Below are 6,000 nucleotides of genomic sequence, written 5' to 3'. Positions count from 1 at the left end.
ACTTGCATTAAACCTGGGTTCGAACCACTTACCTCAAGCCTCGCGCATATTGTCCTCTCCACCACACTACACGGGATATGCTATTGTTTTATATTAACTCTAAAATCGACCTTTAGGCGCAGGTGAGGCCGTGAGCCACCCCTATAAATCCATTTCGAGGGGCTAGTGACGCCATCACCCGTCTCTAATAATATTTTTTAATTTTATTCCAAAATTTTATTTAATATTTAAATATAATAGAATAAATAAAAAGAGAAACTTCTACACTATGGTTATTGTGAACTATAGTTATAGAAAAAATATGCTAAATATATTTTGGTGATATAAAGATTAAGATTGTAAAAACATGAAAATATGACTTGAGTTGTATGAGATACTATATAGTCATAACCATATGTAGGGCACAACTAACAAATGATCTTCTAAACAAAAAACTAACAAATGATCTTGTGATACTAAATGTTCTTAAATGAATAAGGTATAATCTATAAAAAATTAGATCTTACGTACCGCTAAAACTTTGATGGAGCTACACTACATTCTACATCTGAGGCTGTTTGAAAACAAATCAAAACTTGTTGATTTTAAATCTAAAGAACTTATAATAACTTTTGGACTATTAAATGAGCTTAAATGAAAAGTCATCAACTGCAAAATTTTAGATCTTGTTAAATTCTACAATTTTGGTTTAAAATTTGTCTTCATAAGAGATTATATGAAAAAATTATGATTTTTTTGTGTGAGAGCATTTGTAGGGGCAGGTCATGCCATCATCCGCCATGAAGATTATTTTTAGGCCGGATGATGCCATCATCTGGCCCTAGAAATGCATTTTGTAGGGGTGGATGCCATCATCACCCACCCCTAGAAATAGTGGTCATTTCCACGGGGCCACCCCTAAAAATAAATTTCTAAGGGCGGGTGATGGTGTCACCCATCCCTAAAAATGGTGGCTATTTCCAGGGATAGGTACACCATCACCCGTCTCTAGAAATGCATTTTCTGGGGTATGTCAATTGCTATAGTAGTTCTGTTCCATTTGTATGAGCGGATTACCTTGTGACCCGTCTTTGAAAAAAACATGGCATTCCTACAAATCATTTTTGTAGTAAACAAGCTAAACAAGGGTTTCACTGATGTGGCAAAGCTATCTCCAAAAATAAAAAAACATCCAAGGCATTTCGTGGCTGAGCTACCGAGGTGGTTCCATCATCCTGTGACGAACTGTAAAAAAAAAAGATTATTTTTTAACTTTTTAACTTCAACTGCTCACTACTTATATAAAGAATCATGTAGACTAAACATAGGATTATTTTACTTTATTTTTATAAATAGAAGTTGCTATATATAACATAATGCATGCAGTGTATTAAGTAAAACGGGCTCCAAAGCCACACATGACACAGCTAGGGGGTGGTGTGGTGTGGGGTGGGGTGGGGAGAACACGACCCAACTAACTACACACCACCACAACATTAACAAGACATGCTTTGATGTCAGATTTAGCAAAATTGATTTGATGTTGCGCATGTTTATATACTTTTTTTATAAACTTGATCAAAGTTATAGCCATTTAAATCGAGATCAAGGTTAAAACGGCGGCTAAGGGAGTAGTTATTAGAAAAATGAACTGCTAGCTTATTTACTTCTAATCTCCCAAGGTATATATTCCAATTCAGCTCCTTTTATCCGGCCTAGGAATGTCAACAAACGGTAATTATATTGGCAAGGCATGCGTGATCGAAGCAAAGGAGATAGCATATATACGATCCTCTGAAAAAGGCTAGCTGACGCGCAGCGCGATGTACAATGAATAATAATCTAGCCCGCTATGGCGCTATACATATATACTCCCTCCATTCACTTTTGATAGCTATATTTTAAAAATTTAAATATTAAAAAATTATAGCTATATTTACTATTGACATGGGCTGTGGCAATAAATAACACTAGTTACAAGGAGTTTCCAGTTAAAACATTGATGGACCAATAAAAAAGTCTATTGCATTTATTAGATTGATAAGTGTAACACCCCTGTGTTAATTGTGCTCGCTAATCATGAGTTAACTCGCTAATCGTGGACTCAAGTTCGTCGTTAGCGCTAATCGCGTTCGCTTAGTAAACAATTGATTAGCGATGTTCGATCTCGTTTTTCTCCTTGATCCGGGCTCCAAATCAACTTTCGACCAAAACGAAAGTTATCTTCTTTCCCATTACAACTTTTATTGTGGCCAAATTTCATGATTCCCATATGGAATTTGAAGTTTCAGCTAGTCAATTTCGAGTCAAAATCATTCAAACGAAGAAACAGCGGATCTCCTGTGCTCGACACGGTGTAGCTCGCCTGGCCATACCGGCGACTGTGGCCGTCGGCGCGCCGCTTCCACGCGTCAGCAATCGCATCTGAGTGCCGCTCTTCTCCTCATGCAGGCCTCGACGTTTCCCGTCTAGCGCAGTCCTTTCCTTTTCCTTCGAGCTCGCGTGCACGACGAGCCGAGCAGGGCGAGCAGAGCTCGTCGCACCGGTCGTTCCTCGCCGTCCCGCCGCGAACCCTTCACACCCGAGCTCCCTAGCCTCACCCCGAAGATCCACGACCCTCCTCGAGCTCGATTTGAGTCGCTCCACGGCCGAATCGAGCCTACAGATGCCGTCCACCATTGAAGCTCCACGCCGAGCTCCGCCCTCTCCGCCGACGACCTTCCTCCGGCCATCCTCTGCCCCAAATCGACCCCCGGTGAGCTTCCCCGCGGCCTGCTCCTACTCCTCGACCTTTTCCCCACTCGTTTCCATGGTCGCCATCACCGATTGGCCGCCGCGCCGTCGTGACCGCGCGCCGCCCCCACTGCGCGCGCCGCGGGCCGCCCTGCGCGGGGCCCCGCGGGCTACTGCCGTGCGCCCCGCAGCCGCCAGGAGCCGTGGACCGCAACCCCGCCGCCTAGCCCCGCCTCCGCCGCCGGCCCCGCCGGGCTGCCTGGGCCGCGGGCGGGCCAGGCCGCGCCGCCGGCGAGCCGCGGGCGGGCCTGGACGCCGCCGCCGCCGCGGTGCAGGCCGCCACGCCGGCCATGGCCTTGGCGCGGGGCAAAACAGAGGAGGGGGAGGCAGCTGGGCCGGCGCCCACTGCCATGTGGGGCCCGGCTGTCAGCTCCCCCCTAATGTTTTTCCTTTTCTTTATTTTGGGTGCAGACTTTAAAAATCCATAGAAATTCACAGAAAAATGCGAAAAATGCCAAACTAATTTTGTTAGTTTTCTAAAATCAAAAGCTTCTGAGGAAAAATACTTGTGCCTGTGAATTGTCATTTTTCCCGGATGAAAATTCAGTTTGTGTTTAAGCTAGTTTAATTATTACCACTTGTTCTGTTGCTCTACAAATTATGAAAAATTCGCAGTGGCTTACTCCTTGCATGTTTAATCCACTATAAAAATTTCAGGTGCTGGTGTTGTGCAATTTTATGTATATCTAATTATGTTTCGTTTACCTTGCTAGGGTTGTTTTAATGCTTTGTTAGCAGCAATAAATGTTGGAAAATTTCTGTGGCATGCTTTATCGTTATCACGTTAAGCTGGTAAATTTTTTTGTTGCTAGAGCATGTATGTAAGTTAGGATTTTGCTTATATTTTGCCCTAGCTTTACCTTTTCTTTATGTAAATGTTGTTAGTTGTTTGTTTCATGCATGTGTAACCTTAGCAAAGCAAGTCTCATTTTTAATCCATGCTGCTCTAAGAAAAATTAGTAGTTGTTTTTGGAAGGAAACACTTCAGGCTAAAATAATTTGAAGTCTTGAAACCAATCATCGGCACCCTTTCGGTTTTAGCCCTGTTGTTGTGTTTATTCAATTTAATGTTGGTCGGTCTTGTTTGCGACTCGTTTTGCTTTGTATCTCTTTGTATCGCATCTTAAGCACTCATGCATCGCACTGTGTCCTAACTGTTGCATGGCATATTTTTATTCGTGTAGACGCCGCGAACGAAGCTGTCCACGAGCTAGTTGCTGAGCCGGTCCAGGAGCCACGAGTAGAAGAGCAGCAGGAGGACGCCGTTGAGCACGCTCCAGAAGATCTCGTTAACCCCGCTGACCTGCAAGGCAAGCCCCGGAGCATAACCATAATTTAAATTATTTAATGTTTATTTAAGTATTTGTGCATTTAAGTTTTAGGAGTTATATGAAACTCTAGTATGCATGTTCTCCCTAGGTACCTATGAGTCCATACTAGTGTGCAGGTATCGTTAGCAATGCTTTGCTAAGTAGGATCTCGGTAAAAGTCGAGTGACTACTGTCACTCGTGAGTTTAGGATCTTGATTCCTTAGCTATGGCTTTGAAATGGATTGTTGAGTAAAGAGAAATGGAGACCGGGCGGAAATGAGTTGGATTAATGGTATGGAATGGATGAAAAGAAATCTCCGCCTGTGTCGATTGAGGACCGTTCCGTTGTTGGCAGTGTTGATCGAGGATTGAACAGTACTAACCACATTCCGGAAGTAGGAGGTAGTCGAAACCGGTAAGCTAATTACCTGATTTGCAACGATACTTTGAATCGCGACCTGCTACTCTGGGAGTGGAATGATGGCGGGTGTTGGATAGTATGTCGCCTCCGGGTTCTCAGGGAGTTCGCCGTGAGGGACCCTTCACCCTGGGTTTTGGCAGGCGTGATTCAGACGTCGGGGTGATGATGGGAACAGTTGACGTGTGTGGCCCGACGGGATTTACGTGTGTCGTGTGAGTTAGGTCCACCTTGCAAGGTTAAATCAGATCGATTCGCCGTGACTCGCGGATATGAGAGCCTTGGTCACTTTGTCACATCGTAGTAAGAAAGTGGAATGAAAGAGGAATGGAAAAGATTGGTTTGTGTGTTACTAAAGAATAATCTGCTCCACCATGTGTGCTCTAGATGTTTAGGCAAATTTAGTTAATACTCGCTGTACTAAATGGAGCTAAAATATTGAAAGTAAGGATTCACTTCTAGCAGCCTTTTCAGCAAAAGAACTCCAGAGCCAAAAAGCCTTGCATGTCTAGGTAATGGGCTAAGTATACCCAAAGTCGGGTAAGCCTTGCTGAGTATTAGTATACTCAGAGTTGTTGTTGTAACCCTTTTAGCAGGTTGCGTTCCCGCTGACTTCGAGGAGGTCTGTGCGTTCTGGATTGGACAGCCGCTTCCTCCTGGATGGACCGTCGTGTGGGCCCCGTCTTCCCCGTGAAGATTGGGCAGGTTGGCATCGCATCGGTGGGCAGGATGTGGAGCTCACCTTATATCATCGTCGTGGTTATCGTATTGTATTTCGAACTCAGTTTTTAACCTTCCGCTGTGTTTTGGAACTCTGTCGTTTGTATTCAAACCTTTTATGTAACACCTGTGTTGTAAATTAATTTGAAGATTTCTGTATGCTGGTATCACTTGTGCTCATCTTCGTACGGGTCTAACTGCAATTGTGATCCTGGAGTACAGTAGTTTAATCGGGATTTACCCAACAGCCTGTAAGGTTACACCGTTTTAAGTGCATAGTAACTTGATTAAGTATTAAGATGATGGTTAGTACATTTAAGCCGGTTTAATTTGGATGGTGCTGCTACAATAAGCATACTTGTGGTGCCATTTGGAAATATATCAATCAAAACTGAATGGAGGGAGTATGTATATATGCATATATATAGTAGCATGCTAGCTATTGCTAGTGTACATAACTATATGTTGGGCTATGGGCATCGATGCCATTCATGAGAAAACTCTTGTTAATTAGATTTTGACGCCGAGGGTTATGGTTAGTTCGTTACAGGATAAATTACTTAGTTTTGGAAAACCTAGCTTGATTTCTGATCTGGGAACAACGTTCGACATGCTTGTGGCAAACGGAATAAAATCCTTTACTGCTGGTGCCTGGTGCATTGCATCATGGTCGCGCCATGGAGCATGGCGCCATGGAGGAAGGCGTGCCCAGCAACAACCCCGAGAAGGCGCGAAGAGGAGAGTTTGATGGGCCGGAGCTCGCGCTACGCAGAAAAGCG

Source organism: Panicum virgatum, chromosome 5K, assembly GCF_016808335.1.
Source record: "Panicum virgatum strain AP13 chromosome 5K, P.virgatum_v5, whole genome shotgun sequence".
NCBI classification, from domain to species: Eukaryota; Viridiplantae; Streptophyta; class Magnoliopsida; order Poales; family Poaceae; genus Panicum; species Panicum virgatum.
Note: the sequence above shows the minus strand (reverse complement) of the source record.